This window comes from Panthera uncia, chromosome C2 (assembly GCF_023721935.1).
Source record: "Panthera uncia isolate 11264 chromosome C2, Puncia_PCG_1.0, whole genome shotgun sequence".
NCBI lineage: Eukaryota > Metazoa > Chordata > Mammalia > Carnivora > Felidae > Panthera > Panthera uncia.
Window position 1 is genome coordinate 15,148,583 of NC_064810.1, and position 19,679 is coordinate 15,168,261.

At 44.3% G+C, this 19,679-nt stretch overlaps 1 protein-coding gene across 4 annotated transcripts in view; it reads right to left on the bottom strand.

Annotated features, from left to right (window-relative positions):
- BACH1 (BTB domain and CNC homolog 1) overlaps positions 1-7,262 on the bottom strand; it is a 43,042-nt gene extending 35,780 nt beyond the window's left edge. The window contains exons 1-2 of one of the 4 annotated variants that reach the window (XM_049627959.1): positions 7,153-7,262; positions 5,983-6,073 (exon numbers count right to left, since the gene is read on the bottom strand). The gene's annotated coding sequence lies outside the window, so the exon portion shown is untranslated. Of the gene's footprint in view, positions 1-5,982; positions 7,105-7,152 lie in introns of those variants that run through there. The other 3 variants (XM_049627958.1, XM_049627957.1, XM_049627956.1) reach the window with 3 other exon arrangements.
- Positions 7,263-19,679: the final 12,417 nt, after the last annotated feature.

Sequence of the window (19,679 nt, forward strand, 5' to 3'; positions counted from 1 at the left end):
GTTTGGGGAGAGGAGCAGCAGGCACAAGAAGATAAGAGACCAGAGCACCTTGAAACTCAAAAACACAATTATTCTTTACTCTCCAGAGACCAGATAGCTGTTCACCATTAACTCAGCGGAGGGGCAGGGCAAGGGTCTGGGAAGCAAGGGCAGGGAAGCTGGTCTCAGGGTCCCTCTGCCACGGGTGAGCACTGCTACCTACCCATTCCGGAGAGGAAAAGGTGTTCCGGCCCTCCCGGGCTAGGGAAACAGACAACAAACCAGGCCGATGACAACAGGCAGGCCAGGAGAGGCAAAACACGGGTTTTAAAACCCCAAAGAACTATATCCAGAGTTTGAACAGTGCTTACGACACTCCTTTACCACAAAGAGACAATGAAGCAGGCCAAGCTATAGGAGCTACAGACAGCCTTATCTATCATCTCCTTTGATTCCCCTGGATAACAGCTGGGATTAAAGGCAGGTGACACTACTCAGCTGGGCAAAATGCTTTTCTACTTCAAAAGTCTACTAATGTGGGGAAAATGATTAAAAGAGCCAATGGGTTTTTTTTTCCTCTCCTTCTAATTAAGTGATAAATCCTATCTAGAGGACAATTCTGAGCCACGATGGGAATAAAACAGAGTAAATAAGAAAATGTTACATTCTTTGAAATAAAAAAGTGTCTTGGGCCAAGATTTGATAACCACTTTACATGTTTAATAAATTGTATTTAAGTGCAAAACACACACTAATGAAATTACTGATCTTACTAAAATTACTGATCTTACTTACTCCAAAATGACAACCTAATAATTATAACCTCATAAATTTATTCAAAGACTAATAAATCTTTTATAGACATATTTTACAACAAACTCTCTAATGGATAGTTTTCTTCACTGATTTAGCAGACTTCCAAGAGGTGCTGGTGCACTTTAAGGAAGGAATAAGGCATTAGGAATATGAAGACACCAGCAACAGGAAGCTGAGTGGGTGCATATCTCCATTTCTTCAGCGGGACCCTAAGAGTTGACCTCCTTAAGCCAAAATACTTCCCCTTGGAATCCTGGAGGCAGACAAGTCAGTAAAAAGATCAACAGAAAAAAACGGTAGGAGAGAGGAACAAGACAGTTCCCTCACCACACTATTTTGTTCGTTACCATGCAGGTAGGATATTGTCAACTTCCAGGCTACAAAGGAATTGAAAATGGACTCCATATATAAAAGCACTTTTTAGTGTAATTCCGCTTTAATGGGGAATGGAGAAATGGAGTATACATCTGTCTGCTATGACTCTGAGCCAATCTAAGAAAGAAAAAAAAAAAGTGGAAATGACTTTATTGGATAGAAGCTGGGAATAATACCTTTATTACAAAAATATTCTTTTGAATGAGTTTCCTAAGACATTAAGAAAACCGTTTCAATTTATTTTTAAAAGAACATGATTTACACACAGCTTCAACTGCATCAAGGTAACATTTTCTAAATTGTGCCAGCACTGAGAGAGGAACCAGCGTCCGCCCAACTTCACGGCATGCCCACTGTGCTCCTACAACAGTCATTAACAACCAAGATCCTGGCAACTACTATTTCTTCCTTATGTTCGTTTGGGGCAATTTTTATTATCCTATTAATATTCTCTAACCTGTTCCTTATCCTAAACACAACAAAAGATCTGTTCTAGAGGACTTAGGATATTAAAGGAAAGTGTTAGATATATGAGCAGTCTAACATCTAGATAATCCAAATTATATTTTTACACAGTTCAATTCTAAATCAATTAAGGGTAAAAAAAAATCACAAGACAAATATTCTATCTCAGGAGATAAACTAAAAGAATGACTTAAATCCAACTGCCTCCTCAATACTCATACCAATTATGAAAACGGAACGCAGAATTTTAAATGATCAAAAGAGCTTCAACTTGGTACACATTTAACGTAACTTAAGAGGTACAGCCCATAATGTTCCCTCCTTCACTCTTTGAAAAATCCCCAAGTTTGAAGACCACAGAACTAAAATGAATCTATACTATACCCACCAGTGCAGCAACCAGAAGTTGGCAGGACAAACACAGCCAAGGTACACTCAATGTTCCATGGGAGATAAAACAGGAGATATGTATCTTCATCATCAAGAAACTCCCACTCTGGGGAGCCTGGCTGGCTCAATCAGAAGAGCATGCAGCTCTTAATATTGGGGTCGTGAGTTTGAGCCCCAGTTGGGTGCAGAGATTACATACATACATAAATACATAAGTAAATAAAAAAAGAAAGTCACACTCTAGCCCAAAGGATGGTCAGAATGTTTGACACAACCTTTCGGAATGACCTACAGGTGTAAGAAGCCATATGACAAACATATCCACTGTTTATTGTGGATAATTTTTCTGTCTTGGAGTATGCATGTCATTTAAAGAAAATGCAATACTTAGAAGTAATTGGCAGGTAGATTTACATTCCAAATGTTCCCAACAAACTGCTTGGGAATGAAAACTAAGAAATGAGTCTGTCTTGATGTTAATATGCCAGGAGCAAGTGGACAGGTTACTAAACCTGCCAGACCACAATGTCCTCAACTCTCACATACAGAATAGACTAGATGCAGAATAGAAAATGTTTTTATTTCTTCCAAAGCCAATTCCAATTAACTGGTAATGACCACCTCTGGGGCATTTGCTGAGATGGTTAGATCCTTTAAGTAAAAAGCCATATCCTGTGTTCCTTGCCCTCAGAAGTTGGGTGTTTGAGTTGCTGCTACTGACTTCCCATCAGAATGTTCTCTGCAACTGTTTTTTTTAGTAGCAGCAATCTGATGCATATCCACACAATCTCTTCGGTCTCTCTTGTGATCAGTGGCTGCAATTCAGTTCAAAGAGGCTACAAAACGTGGCTGTGTAACTGAGCACTTCCCTGAGTCTGAACAGATAATAATACCTAACATGTATAGTAATGTTTAAGACAGAGCCAATACTGTTCTAACCACTTAACGTATATTAATGCTTTTAATTTCCAAATAGTCTCTATTATATACGTTCTACTATTATCATCCCCATTTTACAGATGAGAAAAGGAGGCACAACTAGGTGAAATAACGTGCCCAAGGGTTTAAAGCGGGTAGGTAATAGAGCTAGAACTTGATCATCGGCTGTCCGGCTCCAGATCTCCCACTTTGAACCACTTTGCTTACTGCTTCTCTGTCAATTGCACGCTGACCAAACCCACAACTTCAGTCCTGTTAAACTATACACGGAGTAAGCCAGAAGTCCAGGTTTCACGGTGGTGTAAGTCTATGTTTTATCTGCAGTCCTGAAATATTTACTCTCCAAAGGGGCTTGGATTCTGGCAAATAGTGTTTAATTTACCCATTGCCAGGGGCTTTGTTAGACAATTGGGCAAATTTTTTTAAATCAAAAGTTTCATAAATTATCTATTCCACCACAAAAAAATGCACACTCCATTTAGTAGAACCCTCAGGAAATGAGAGTTTTAGGGTTAAAGCAATGCTCCCATTAACAGAACATTAGTCAGAAAATCTGCACTGTGAAGAGAATTTATGACAACTGGTCATTTTGAAGGGCTTTGCCATCACTATTCTAAACATCATTTCTCACAAGACAGGAGTACAAAACGCATATGGCCAATGGGATTTAACTGAATGGTAAATAATAACCATCCCTCAGCATGCCTTGATTTTCTGAATATACACATTCTCCTAAGGGTAAGGGGGGAAATCCCACTTTCCAAGTGATTTGCTAAATATGTAGTCTTATTAATCCTTACTAAAGGAGATGTAAACTTGGCTCAAAAAAATGACAGCACCTGGTTGGCTCAGTGAGTTAAGCGTCCGACTTCAGCTCAGGTCACAGTCTCACGGTTGTGAGTTCGAGCCCCGTGTCGGGCTCTGTGCTGACAGCTTGGAGCCTGGAGTCTGCTTCAGATTCTGTGTCTCCCTCTCTCTTTACTCCTTCCCAGCGCGCTCGCTCACTCACTCTCTCTCTCAAAAATAAACATTAAAAAAATGACTTCAAGGAGTAACAGAAAAGGGTAACTTTTAAAAAAATTTGTTATATACAAGTTACACTCCAATGTGTGGATTATCTTCAGGGGCTCCCACTGCACACTTTTTCATATTATTACATTTCATCGGATCATATACATTAAACCAACCAACCACTTGGCTGGTCTCCAAATTCAAAATGCATGGTATCGCATGTAATGGGCAACTCTGTATTTTCTGTATTTCCATTCCTGATATCAACAACTGTGATAAGAAATTTACACTCATGCTTCTAAATTTTAAAGTACAGTATAGGGGTGCCTGGGTGGCTCAGTTGGTTAAGCGTCTGACTTCAGCTCTGGTCATGATCTTGAGGTCTGTGAGTCTGAGCCCATCAGGCTCTCTGCTGTTAGCACCGCGCCCACTTCGGATTCTCTATTTCCCTCTCTCTCTGCCCCTCCTCCACTTGTGCTCTCTCTCAAAAATAAAATAAACATGAAAAAATAATAATCATGCAGTATAAAAAGAAAACTACATACATAATAAAAATTAAACTAATATTAAGAACATTTTGAAAAATGCTAGTTCTTAAAAGGAAATCAGAAGTTTAAACAAAAATATTCCAGTTGCTGAAAGAACGTTATCGGCAGTGGTGAACAAATTCTTTGTTCCCCGACAGAAAAAAAGGAGCATATGCCCCTACATTATACAACAAGCATGTGCTACTATTAATCTGTATCTTGAAGCTTTATTTTACATGAAAGTAACATTTTAAAAATCAGAGTCTTAATATTTTCTCCCAAATGGATCATCTTGCACCCCAACTTAGAGACCCTAATACCTAAAAAAGTCATGATTTCGAATCTCCTATAGTCCCAAACTTACAGCAACAAAATCAACCACTTTTCCATGTATGAAATGTTTGAAGTGAATTGTCATCAATAAGAATTAGTCATTCTTTCGACCGCAGGTAAGGGCCAGTCCTCCCGGCCTCCACAAAGTTTGTTCACAATGGGGGCTGGCTGGTAAGCTTGGGTCATTTTTAAAGCAAGAAGTAATGAACTAAGATGTAAAGACACTCCATCACCATACCTAAGAGAATGAGACAGATATATACGGTTTGCCCTTCATTAGACAGCTCTTTCTGGACTTGACCCAAGGAGACCTGTCAGTTCCACTCACATTCACCTTACCCTTGCCCCTGCCAACAGAAACTACTAGCGTATGCATGCAAAGCCAAGGGCCAATGGAAACCAAGAGCGAGTCTCCTTCTGTGCTCTCATAAAGTTTTTATGAAGAACACATTAAGCTGGCTTTTGACATGCAGAAACCATACAACAACAAAACCGCAAGAGGGGAACCAAAGACGAAGTGCAGGGAAGGTAGTCAATATTTTTATTACAATCTTGTCATTAGGTTACTCCTGGCTGCGGATTTCTCCCTCGGTGTTCGCTCTCTCCAGCGCAAATCTATTCTCAGGCAGTAGGTCATGAGGCCAGCCGCTCTGTGTTTACACACAACCTCAGCACCACTTGGCCACTTCCTCGGGCTGCTGGAGCACTTGACCCACTGATTACCTGTATCAAAACAGACGGTGCCCGCTGGGTCCCGGTCAGCCCTCCGAAGCAACCCCTCTCGAGTGCTCCTTGGCCTTTTATGGTGGAGGCATGTGATGAGAGTATCTGCACCAGCTGTTCTTAATTACCTCTCAGGCTGGGGTGAATGACTCAGCAACCCAACTTTTTTAAGGAGTCATCCTACCTTGTTATCCAACCAACATTCTGAACAACGGTAAACCACTAGACATGGCCCTGTTCAACAACAATATACACGAGGCCATGCAGTCACCAAACCAAAGCCATCCCACTCAAGCTGACTCACCAAGAGTCCCTTTTTCCCCCAAGGCTCCTTGAGCCAAAGGCAGAAGTGGCCAAGTGCCTTGAAGCCCAACCCACCCCAGCCCTTGCACCACTAGCCCACACCAGGAAGAAGCAAGCTTACCTCTTCCCATTTCTCGGCTTGACCATGTGAAGCGCTCAAGCGCTCGGTCACCAACACGTCCGGCGTTTCCACCCCTTATCTTTCTGAACCGCTTTAAATGCACAGCGTCCAAATATAAGGAGTGTTAAAGCAGATGAACAGAGACCTAGCAGTGGCATCCTCCATGGGTTAACAGTCCCAACACCGATGCGTTTCTCCAAATAGAGAAGCATCCCTACAAAACAAGCCTTTGTTCCTTCACGCACCACCGAGAAGCCTGTTTTTCCCACACACGTCTTTCACAATTACTACTACACTATACCTTCATCAACCCAAGTTTAACGCAGAAGGCTCACTGCATAAAGGCATTCCGCGCAGGGCTGCTCGGTGACATAAAACCGCCGCGCAAGAATGAGAAAGCAATGCAACTCGAGTTCCACAAAACCAGCACAAAAAGCTGGTGTCTCTATAAGCGGCACCCACCCTCACCGCACCGTGGGAGTCTTAATTACGACGTGTGGGCAAAACTCCAACAAAGGGAGCTCTGGGATGTCCGGTCGTCCACACCGATCTTGGCTAAACCCAGCCCCGCAAGGGGGTATTTTTGCTGCAGCCACGACCTCGGCCATTCTAAACGAGACTCCACGCGCGACAGACACCCAGGCCAGGCAGACCGGAGGCAAGCGGCTCTCGGGACGCGGCGGGTGCTGAGGGCGGTGGGAGCGGGCGGGAGGACAATACCGAGCCGGGGCCGGCCGCGCGGGCGGTGCTGATGTGTCACAGCCCGGGCGGGCCGCGGCTAGGAGGGCCGGGCTCGGACCCGGGCGCCGCAAAGGCGGGGGGGGGGGGGGGGGGGGGGGGGGGGGGAGCCCCGGGACCCCGCCGCCGAGGCCACTTCCCCGCCCCCCACCCCCGCCGCTCCCGCCCGCCCGCCCGGGGGGTAAAGTGCAGCGCGGGCCCGTAAACAAGAGCTCTGGCCGCGCGCTCGGAGCACGGGGCACAGGCAGGCAGGTCGCCCCTTCCGGCGGACGAGGCCACTTCCAGGAACAGGGGCCGCCGCCGCCCCCCGCCCAGAAGACCGCCGCCCGGGTCCCCCTCCCCGCCTCCCCGGACCTGCCCGCGGGCGGCCCCGACCGCGCGCCGCCGCGCGGACCCTCCCGGGAAGGGCGCGCGGGACGCCGAGCCACTCACCAGAGCCGAGGCGCCGCGCGGCCCGACTGACGGCAGCGAGCGAGCCCGGCGGGCGGCGCGGGCAGCGGTCAGGTGACTCATTCCCTCCCCGCGGCCGGCCGCCCCCTTCCCTTCGCGGCCTTCCCCTCCCTTCCCTTCCCCTCCCCGTTGTCCCCTCCCCTCCGCCGCCGCGGCGGCCGCCGCCACCTCCCAAAGCCTAAAGCCCTCCCGCCCACCGGAGGCCCCGCCTCGCGAGGCCCCGCCCCCCCCCCCCCCCAAAGCCTAGCGCCCCCCCCCCCCCCGGAGCCCCCCCCTCGCGAGGCCCCGCCCCGCCCCCCCCGCGGCGCTAAGCTCCGCCCCCAGCGGAGACCCCGCCCCCACCCGAGGCCCGGCCACGCCGCCCGCGAGGCCTCAGTCGGCGCGCTTCGGCCGGCGGGGCTCCGGGCGGCTGCAGCGGTTGTCGTGGCTCCACCCGCCCGAGGCCCACGCGAGAGGCCGCGGGGTCCGCGCACTGCGCCCCTTTGCGAGCACAGCCAGCTGCACGAACGGAAAAGCCACCAAGGACAACCTCCTCCTTCCCAAGTGAGGGCAGAAAGGAAAAGGCTGACGGCCTCATGGCCCCAAGTGTTGCCAGGACGCTCGGGATCCAGCAAAACTGCCGCGAGCCCGGAGTCCCGCGGACAACAGGAGGTCCCTCCCCAGACCCTCCTCCGCCATCCCTTAGGGACGCCTTAGACTGGGCGTCCAGGTTCGGAAAGTAGTGTTTGAGCTTGCTGGTAGGATGTATCGAGTGCATCCAGGATTTTGTGGAAAGCATCTGGCAGCCCTACTTCTTCTGTCTGACAAAGAAAACACGGGCGTCTGGCTAACAGGTGTTCCCTTCAGGCTGTGGCTGCCAGGAAACTTGGAGCCAGGTTCAGCGCCCAGTGGTGTCCGCCGGCTCAGCTCAAGCCCTGCTCGGGCTTTCCTCCTCTGATGCTTATCCTGGTGTTTATCCAATTGTCAGTTTTAAAATTATGTTCCCCAGCCATTTAGCACCTCTGGGGTGCAAAGCACTGTCTCTGCGAAAAGATGCCCACGTGTCAAAGCCCAAGCTTACCAATCTAGAGAGAGAGAGAGACGCTGAGCACACCGGGTCTGAGCCAGCCAAACCGATTGGAGTTAGGTGATCTGTGCAAAGGGATTTTGCTGTTGGCTTTGAGTTTAAGAGGAGATGGAGAGAAACTGGTAGCCGAACAGCCTCAGCATCGGGGTGTGCGGACTCGTTCTGGAACACGGCAAGGCAGCTCTGGAGCTCACGGTGCAAACAAAGTTACCGAGATAATAAAGTCAGGTGTTATCACTAACATGACTGCGTTTGCACTCACTGGTTAGGGACTTTTGAGTTACATGCAGGATATATGAGAAAGTGACCTAACTGCGAGGAGTGACGTGAATCACTGTGACCTCAAATCAGGGCAGGAGGTGATATTTGCATTGGGTCTTAACTGGAAAGAATGGGGCCCCGCAGTCCCTGGAAGGAGCAGCATATGCAGTAGTCCAGAGTTAAGAGGCAGATGGCATTCCAGACCGCCAGAGTTCATGTGGGGTACAAATATTCACTGAGAAATGAGGAAAGGACATAGACCATGAAAGGATTTGGGTTCTTCCACACGTGAGAGAGTTTTTGAGGCTTCACTCTCCTTCCACCCTAAGCCAATGAAATTATGGTATGCTTCTTTCCTCTCACATGTGTACAGTTTCTTCTAGATGAAGAATAGATCCTCCCATTTGGGAAGAACTCTTCCTTCTTTACTCTAGATAATGGTCATACTTTCTAGCACAACCTCTGGTATGCTTCGTTATTTGAAAAGTCTTATACAGGTGTTGGGAATACAAAGACAGCTAGGAATGACTCTCAAATTTTAGTGTTTCTAAGAATCTCTGGGGTGCTTGTTAAAATGCAAATTCCTGGGTCCTGCCCCCAAAATTCTGATTTCATAGGTCTGAATGGTACCCCAAGGTCTGCATTTTTAATAGTGATGCAGGGGGTCTTGAAACCACACTTGAGAAATACTGAGTAAGAGCTAATGGTGTAGAGTAGGAATAGGGTAAAAATTAGAGAATGAAATAAAACCGAGTCAGAATGGGCCTCGTACACTGTGCCTAGAGTTTGACCTTTATTCCATGGGCTGAAGGGAGCATATGGAGGTCTCTAAGTCATGTGATTGGTTTTAGAAGCTAATTCTAGAGAACTTCATTCATGCCATTTCTGTTGGTTTAGCTCTTTGCATCTTTAAAAATTCATGAGCTATCCAGTCAACAAAATTTGGGGTGTCGAAAAAAAAGGCTTTAAACTGTGGGTGACTGCCAAGGTAAATAAACATAAATTTCACCAACTTGAAAAACTACCAGTTGATACTTCTTCCATCAAAAGGGACTATTATTAAAGCCATACCTCCCCTGCCCATGGTTAGATGATTTTCATGGGAAATGAACATATTTTATTAGAAAACAATGAGGACTTCCTGGAGCAGCATGGGCGAACATACCCTAGTGTTTACCGGATATCTGATATGAAAGGGAAAGTGAGGGGAATGTAACCTCCAGTTGGAGATGTGCACAAAGTCTAAGATCCAAACAAACAAAAAAAAAAGGCAGAAAAGGAGAAAAAAGAAGACAGAAGAAGACAGTATTGGAGAAGAACTCAATGGGACAAGGGTCAAATTGGTGAAAGCAGTGCTTTCCAGAAACCAGATTTAATGAAAACCAACGTGGCTCTACGTAAAATCCAAAAACCAGTTGAAGGCTGTGGTGGACTAAAGACAGCTGTGAAATTTGTGTCACTCTCCTCATCAAGAAGGGGAGTTTCTTTTTCATCCCCTTAAATCTGGGCTGGCCCTGTGACTGCATAGCCAAGAGAACACTGCAGAAGTTGTGCTATGCCAGCTCTGTATCTAGTCTTTAAGAAGCCTGGCATCTTCCACCTACTCTTTCTTGAAATGATCTTTCTTGATGCACACCCTCTCAGAAACGAGGCACCATGCAGTGAAAAGCCCAGTATGGACCTCTCCAGTCGATAGCCCCAGCAGGGCAACCAACCAGTGGTCAGCATTAAGTGCATCCTGAGAGTGAGCCATTGTGACATTCTGGTATAGTCTAGTTTATACGACTAGCAACCCCAACCAAAAGAACCTTGAGGCTGAACCCTGTCAACTCATAGAATTATAAGATAATAAAATGAGTATTGTTTTAAGCTGCTAGGTTTTCAAGTGGTGTGAGCAAAGAAAATATCTGATGGTGACATAGGGCCTGAAAATGTAGTTACATTTGTAAGAAAAAGCACAACCCCAACAATCAGGACTTAGAGGAAAGTTCAGATCAATAAAACAAAATACGTACAGGAGACTTGAATTGTAAACCTGTGTCAAGTTCCCTGACCTGACACTTAAATTTTCTCCACAATTACAGGTTGGTGGCGCCCCAAATTCCCCTCACTCCTTTGCAAATATTCATATAATGAAGTCGAGAAAATGTTATTCTCCCAGAAGCTAATGCTGGACATTGTACTTAAAATAACTAACTAACTAAATAGCTAACTAAATAAATAAATAACTGAAGTTACTAAATGTTTGATACAAGTGCCTTCCTGTGGAGGCAGTGATGTTTGTGCTTGGTGCTGAGTCAGAAACAGCACGTACAGAGCCTTCAGCCAAGGTCACATGTCTGCACAGAACAGAGAAAAATCCAGCCCGATAGCTTTGTTGCATGTATTCGTTGATGTTTTCATCAAGGATTGTGTAGCCTGCAGTTGTTGATCTTTTATCTTTAAAATTCATGCAAGTAGTAAATTCTACCCCATAGTGTATTTGTTTCAGTAAAAGTGTTCTCAAAATTATATATTTATTTGTTTTTTTGTTTATATTATTTTATATATTTTATTATATATATAATTTATATATTTTTATTATATTATTTATATAATATACATATTTAGTAAAAGTGACATAATTGGTAGAGGTGCTATATTTTAACTCACAGTTTAGCTCACCTCTGGCCTATACCACTTTATTCATCTAGAGCAGTGGTCTTGACAGAGGCCAATTTTACCCCCCAGGAAATATTGACATTGATAAGGAGGGGAGGGATAGATAGTGGATAGGGACCAGAGATGCTGTTAACATCCTGCAATGCACAATACAGCCCCCATGGATAAAAAAGCTTTATGAATAAGGACACTTCATTCCCCCTACACAGCAAAGAATTCTCCGGCCCAAAGCGTCAGTAATGAGGAGGCCGAGAAACCGTGACCTAGATGTACTCATGCTGCAATACAAGAAATGTGTATACTTCCTTGATAAAGATGCACTACCGAATTTTCTGTAGCTTCCTAACAGACAGGTAAAAAAAGGAAATCTGATTGGTCAGTAGTGGTAACTAGGTGTTGGGTTGAAGTGACCCACGGTGTGAGAAAGAAGTAGTGACACCCTAGAGAAGAGAAAATGAGCACAGGCTGTGGGGACCCCCTCCACACCACCGCCCATCACAGCAACCTGTTCCCAGGGCGGGGCTGCCGTATGTAGGAAGTACTTTGAAATGGAGTAGAATGATGACTGACCTCTGAGATTTTTTTTTTTAAATATTTATTTATTTATTTTGAGAGAGAGCACACAAGCAAGTGGGACAGGGACAAAAGAGAGAGGGACAGAGCATCTGAAACAGGCTCTGTGCTGACAGCTTGAACTCACAAACCGTAAGATCCTGACCTGACCTGAAGTCAGACGCTTAACCAACAGAGCCACCCAGGCGCCCCGACCTCTGAATTATAAAGGCTATAAAAGGAGACCTATTGGATCAGACGGCAGATAGGCATGTCACCATAAAGAGAGAGAATTGTCACTTGGGGCTGCTGGATTTTCACTATTGGCCACTCCAGATTCCCTCCCTAGCCTTCTCCACCATGCTCTGTGCTGCAGGAGGAAAGTATAGCATCCATGGGTTCCTCCACTTCCTTACTTCTGGTTGTACTTGGACAATGGGAGGCATTAGCAGGAACACAGCTGTTTCCTTGCTGGGCCATATGTTGGCTGTAATAATATTCCTCTACCAAAGACCTCAGCTCTTGTTAGACAGCCTTCACCTAGAGCTACAGCCAAAGCAACATCATTCTTCCCACCTTGGTCAGCCCCAGGGTACACCACTGTCGCTTGGCAACTTACCTGTCCTCACCCTAGTAAGTGGTCCCATATATTTCTCACCAGCTCCCTGACTGATTCACCAGGCCAAGACTTGGGGGATAGCCATAATGAATATATTAACACATATAAAGAGAGAACGTAACTGTCAAAAAGGGGAGTTCTTCAAAATCTGAAGCCAAGAAGAGGGAGAACAAGAGGCGTAAACCCAGGCATGCATCACTTCTGCTGCCCCCAGGAGGGGAGGGGGTGGGGAGGATGCATTGGCCAAGGATTTTCTTGTTAAGTACCATTCTACTCCTGAGTTCATGAGGAAGAGAGGAGCTACACGCTACTGTGACTTGTTCTATTAGACTGGCCATCAAGGTCACCCCACTCACATGCCTCTTTGACTTCTTTCTAATGATTTGGCTTCACATACATTTGCCTGAGACTGTTTGGTTAGTGAGCGTCAATATTTGGTACACTTGCTGGCAATATTCTCATTGTGAACTAATAATTATCTTCGCAGTTTTCTTCCTGCCTCTGCAGCTTCGGGTGAGTGTGCATCCGAAAGACCGATCGACACCGATGTGTCGACTGTCAGGTTTTTGCATCTGGAAGTTAAGAATGGGGGAAGTGTGACAAGGCAAAGCCCAATGTGGCTTGATCCAGCTGGTACCTACTTCACAGAAACACTGTGTATTTATCATTAGTGGCTTCAGGACTGATCTTCAGACCCAGGGACACTTTTTTCCCACTCACTTTTCTGTCCCTAAATCCCCTTTTGGCAGACACTGCTAGTTTCCTACCCAATATCTAATCCCCTTCTTCCTTTCTAACATAATTCTAATTGTGCTCAAAAATGCTTAACAACACCTCCCCAGCCTTCATTCACTGTGTGACCTAGCCCTGTTCAACCAGACATAAGCAAATATGCACTCGATGGAACTTCCAGGAAAGCTCTTACTTTCCTGATAACAAAAGACCAAATCAGCTGCTGTGCACTTCTCCCCTCTGCCCTCCCTGCCAAGACTGGAACTAGAGCTCTTTTCTTTCAATCTTGAGGATGAAAACCACAGGCTAAGAACAGCAGAACAGGAAGCTAGAGAGAAGCTCGGGTCCTTGATGGTTTCCCTGCACAGCTGACCAGCCCTAGTTGTGGGGTTCACTTTCTAATCATGCCAGAGAAAGAAAACCCTATTCAGTTAAGCTTCAGGAGTTCAGTTTCTAGTACATGAAGCCAAACACAGTCTCAACTGATACCGCTTCTTCATCTCAAGGCTTTGGCAGGTCCCCCAAATCATTCTGTTTAAACGCATGCGCTGAGAACCCTCCCGGCCTGCATCCTAGGTTATGTAGGAATAAATGGATTGTTATGAGCATACACAACCCAAACATATGACCCTGAAAGCTGGCAAATGAATGGCAGTGAATAGCAGTGTAATAGTGTTGGGTGTAGAGAGGCAAAAAATAGATCTTATTATGAAATTATGAAAAATATTATTATTGACTTCAGGATTGCCATCTCCTTAGATATTACTAGCTCACAAATAAGAAAACAGAGATGCAGAGACGTTAGTAATAATACTCCGATAAAATTCCAGGAAATGGCTCTTTGAAACATGGGCCAGCTGCCAAAGGGGGGAAAAAAGAAAGTTAAAATCTTTCAAAACAATTTCATGGATTTAAGCTGTGCAAAAACACTCGGAGGGCAGAAGAAATTGCGTGGAATCATTCTGATCATTTAAATTCTTCCTCTGTTATTATGCATTTTATAACTGAATAATCAAAAATCTGCATCATAATGAATAGATTAGAGGAATTAAAAGAGGCAGATCCACTTAAAGCAGCCAAAATAAAGAAATATATGTCAAATCCACATCTATGCAGTGGGAGTGTTAGGAATGAAGAGACGTTGGAGTCCATTCAGTAAAAAGAAATACATTCTGTGTACAAATCATTTAAAAATGTTGCCTAAATAGAAGTCGGCTTTAGAATTAATATTAAGCTTAGAGTTCTAAAACATCAATTCAAATTGATTAGAACACTAGAAAATTGCCTCCTGGCTAAATAAGATTTCCAGAAGAAATACCATCGGGAATGTTTTTTATATCCCTTAGGATAAACAAGGAAAGGAAACCGAGGGCATATCTCTAATTAGCTACATGTGCCCCTTGGGTTTCCAAAAACAAGCTCTAACATAATTCGATTCTTTGTCCTCAGCAATGAGAAGTCAAGCATAAAGCCATTTGCAAGCACCACATGATGAGCCACAGACAGGAACAAAAATAATCATAGACCTTTTCCATCAGTCTGTCTATTTAGTAGACAAAAATCCATGTCTCTGTTATCAGATCCAGACAAATCAGGCTTTGCCTTTCTTACTTCTCTACTTGGTGCCTGAAATCCCTTGGAGATTAATTTGGGGGCATGAAAGTTTTATAGGTTCACAAGTTCTCTGTTAAAAATTGAAGTTATTTCAAAGGACAAATACATGAAACCACATCAAGGATGCTCATAATCACTCTAGAGAGAATAAATTGATAAAACTACTCATGGCAGGAGTGCCTGGGTGGCTCAGTCAGTTAAGCATCCGGCTCTTAGTTTTGGCACAGGTCATGAAGGTTCGTGAGTTCAAGGCCCGTATTGGGCTCCTCATTGATGGTGGAGAGCCTGCTTGGGATTCTCTCTCTCTCCTTCTCTCCACCCCTCCCTGCTCATGCTCTCTCTCTCTCTCTCTCTCTCTCTCTCTCTCTCTCTCTCAAATAAACTTAAAAAAAATTTTTTAATTAAAAAATAAAGATAAAAATACTCATGGTGAATAGGGTTCAAATACATTTTAATAGGAACATGGAAGAAAGTATCTAGATTAGGAAGTTACTCCCAAGGGCCATGACCTTTGGAGGGTCTTAAGATGGGTCTGGGGAGGGCAGTAGAAGGGCAGTGACTGCTAACAGTAGGATCCCAATAGAGACTAATTCAGAATTGTTGCCAAGAACTGACACAGCTTTTGGAAACAGTGTTATCTATTAAGTAAGATTTTTATTGAAAATCCATCTTTAAGCATGATTTTGAAAATAAGAGCCTCAGGGGCGCCTGGGTGGCTCAGTCGGTTGAGCGGCCGACTTCGGCTCAGGTCATGATCTCGCAGTCCATGAGTTCGAGCCCCACGTCGGGCTCTGTGCTGACAGCTCAGAGCCTGGAGCCTGTTTCAGATTCTGTGTCTCCCTCTCTCTGACCCTCCCCTGTTCATGCTCTGTCTCTCCCTGTCTCAAAAATAAATAAATGTTAAAAAAAAAAAGAAGAAAAGAAAATAAGAGCCTCAGAAATTATAAATTCATCACTATTAATAGAAAAATAAGGGACAAATACAAAATACAAGCATCAGAAAAGATTCAGATACATCTATTGTGATCATGGTACATCTATCTGTCAATATGCTAAACATATGCATGTATTTAATACTTGATCATTTACAAAACCATTTTCATAGATTTTTTTGATTTGATACACTACGCTGTAAGGTAAATAAAACAAATTATCCCATTTTTAAAATGAGGAAGCTGGGACGCCTGAGTGACTCATTCAGTTAAGCATCCAACTTCAGCTCAGGTCATGATCTCACAGCCCATGAGTTTGAGCCCCACGTTAGGCTCTGTGCTGATAGCTCAGAGCCTGGAGCCTGCTTCAGATTTTGTCTCCCTCTGTCTCTGTCCCTCCTCCTCTCTCTGTCCCTCCCCAACTTGTGCTCTCTCTCTCTCTCTCTCTCTCAAAAATAGATAAACATCAAAAACAATTTTTTTAATAAAAAAATTGAAAATAAGTAAAATGAGGAAGCTGAATTTTCAGGCCAACAGCTAGCCAAGGTTGCCACACAACTCTTTGAACTGCTGACCAAAAGCCCTTTCCTCTATCTGAAACTGTTTCCCTGTGAATCGTACAAATAAGTACAGATAAATAAACTGGAATCCATGGATCTCAATACTGTCCTATGATATTGAATTATATGCATGTCGAAAGCTTCCTATTATATAAGGTACAGTGATATTCTTTATTTTGTAGTAAGTATGACTTGTGATGCTTAAGCACAAATTTCTACAAAATTTGTCTGTCAACTCTCTAATTGTGGTATAATTTGTAGGGCATTTTTTTTTAATCACTTTTACCTATAATGGTCAAACACGGCAAAATCTTGTCCTTTCTGGAGCCCTGCTGGGAGGGACTACGGAGCATGCCAGGGACGGCCTAGAATAGAAGCTGCTATCTGGATCACCAAGTCCAGGGACTAAGTGTTTATATTAGTCGTGAGTACTTATTAGTCCAATTCAAGTTGACAGGGAGTCATTGATAAGAAAGTGGAAGGAACACAAATTAACACAGGCTGCTTTGGGAGGGAACTTTGTCCTCTCAGACAAGCATTTCAGCACAGTGGTGACAAGCAGGGGCCCTAAAGCCAGACTGTTTGAATCCCGGGTCTACTACTTTACCATTTTGGCTTGTTTCTTCAACCATAAATGGGGGTTATGCTAATATTCATTACCAGCATAGTTGTAAATATTACATGACTTCATACACAGAGGGTTATTTAGAATGGCACATCGTATAAGTTACATAACTATTAGCTTTGTCATTATGAAAGCCAAGAATATTTTAGACATGTAGCCAAATTAAAAGCAATGGAGGGGTGCCTGGGTGGCCCGGTTGGTTAAGCGTCTGACTTCAGCTCAGGTCATGATCTCACGGTTTGTGAGTTCAAGCCCTGTGACGGACTCTGTGCTGACAGCTCAGAGCCTGGAGCCTGCTTCGAGTTCTGTATCTCCCTCCCTCTCTTTCTGCTCTCTCTCTCTCTCTCTCTCTCTCTCTCTCTCTCTCAAAAATGAATAAATATTAAAAAAAAAAAATTTTAATCAATGGAAAGGCAGTGATCAGGTTCTGCCCTCAGGTTCTGCCCAGCCCCAACTTACTGATTCTGCGAAGGGAATAGAGAGCATGAATTGAGAAGATAACAGCATGGCAGAATTTGTAGTTTTGCAGTTATGTAATGGGAATACTAATCATTTATCCATGTGAAACTACCCAAGAGCTCTTTACCCTAATTTAAATTTCAATTTAAATCTTAGTTATTAACGTGCATGATGCTGGGTTGCAGAATAGAGAATATATGTGTGCTTTGAAATGAGCATCTTCTGAAGTGAAGACAAAACCATGGGAACAGCTTGATGGGGAGTAAGTTGGGGTTAGAGTGGACAATGCCAGTGATCCACTCTGGCCCTTCAGACCCCTTTGACCATGTTTGTGCCCCTCTCTAACTTTCATGTGCTTTTGTTCCCAATGGCCAGCACCTGCAGCCCTTCTGTAGAAGGGCTTTGTTCAGTCTACTGAAGCTAATCCTCCCATCTTCACCGCACATGCAGATCCCAAAATGCCTGTGAACCTACCTGCCCTGGGTGGTGGTTAGTAGATAGGCACAGAAGTATAAAAGCCACTCCCTAGCCTCAAGTCAGTACAGTTCCAGCCTCAGCTATTCTCCAAGCTCCCCCAGGGGAATCAGGCTGAGTCTACCTTCTGCAGGTTCTTGTTTGGCTCTTCCCCTTCCCTATCCTTCTTCCTCCATTTCCTTCCTAACTTTTCCTAGGAAGAAATAGTAGAAGTCAGGGTGCCTGGGTGGCTCAGTCAGTTAAGTGTCTGACTTTTGATTTCAGCTCAGGTCATGATCTCGTGTTCGTGGGTTCCAGCCCCATGACGGGCTCTGCGCTGACAGCACAAAGCCTGCTTGGGATTCTCTCTCTCCCTCTCTCTCTCTGCCCCTCCCCTGCTGGGGCTCTCTCTCTCTCTCTCTCTCTCTCTCTCTCTCAATAAATAAAATAAACATTTTTTTTAAATAATAAGTAAATCATTTGCACATGAATCCTTGTCTCAAAGTCTACTTCCGTGAAGCCTAATCTAAGACAGAAGTAAACATACTTTTTGTCTTACTTTGCAATTAATATTGGTAATTATGGCAGGCTCTGGGGACAGAAGATGTGAGTTCAAATCTTTCTTTGCCACTTAGCTGTGCCAACCTCTATGTGCCTCGTTCCCATCTGTGATTAATTCAATTCTGCTTAACACAACCACAAACTATCTCAGATTTTGAGTCGCCTAGGTAGAGGAACAAACCAATATGTGGTGAATGCTGGGCACAGGGCTTGATATCATTCTTATTATCTCATGTAATCTTCACAACAAAAGGGGCATGTAGGGCCTATCCCTATGTCACAATGAGGAATTTGAGAGTCAGAGAAGTTATTTGCCCAACATTACGCTAAATGAGTATTTAAATTCATGGAAGTTAATACAGAATGTAGAGTTATAAGAAGGCAAAAATAAATAAAAACATTTAAAAAAAGGGGGGGGCACCACCTGGGTGGGTCAGTTGGTTAAGCGTCCAACTTCAGCTCAGGTCATGATCTCAGAGTCTGTGAGATCGAGCCCCGCGTCAGGCTCTGTGCTGACAGCTCAGGGCTTGGAGTCTGCTTCGGATTCTGTGTCTCCCTCTCTCTCTGCCCCTCCCCTGCTCATGCTCTGTCTCTCTCTGTCTCAAAAATAAATAAAAACATTTAAAAAAAAAAGAATTATAAGAAGGAATCACCAGAAAAGGTAAAATTGCATAATGTCCTTAGTTCTATAAAGATGCCCTTCATTCTGTTCTGTACAAGATAAGTTCATTGGAACGCCTGGGTGACTCTTGATCCCAGCTCAGGTCTTGATCTCAGGGTCATGAGTTCAATTCCTGCATTGGGCTCCCAGCTGAGCATGAAGCCTAATTTAAAAAATAAATTAATATATATATCATATATATAATATATATATAATATATATATATTATATATATATATGCACATTCTCATAGACTGCAATGGAAAGTTGAGTATGTAAAGATATGTGAAGTTGACCCTAGTGAACATGCTGTTGAGGGAAGAGAGAGAAAAGGGGGCAGATGAAAACTAGTCTACTAAATATAACTGGCAGGAAGGAAATCAGAGAAGGGACAGGGGGATTTCCATATTAAAATATGGTGGGAAATTGAGTGAAGGAAAAAAAGGAACCATTGGAGAAATGGAGACAGACTTCTGAGAACAGTGGCGATCATCATTTCCCTGAGAGTGGGGCCAGGAAGCACCTCTGCAGGCTGTGATTAGCATAATTACCAGGGTAAACAAAACAAGAACTCAAGCATGTTCAACCAGGTCCTCCAAAAAGGAGACACCAAGACAGGATTAAACATCTGATTAGGAGGAGAACCTATAGGAAAGGAAGTAGGAAGGGAGCCAGAAAAGACTGGCAGAATCATAAGACTCCAATTCAAGTCTCAAGTAAAGGAAAGAGGGAGAGAAGGTGTCATGGAAGTGT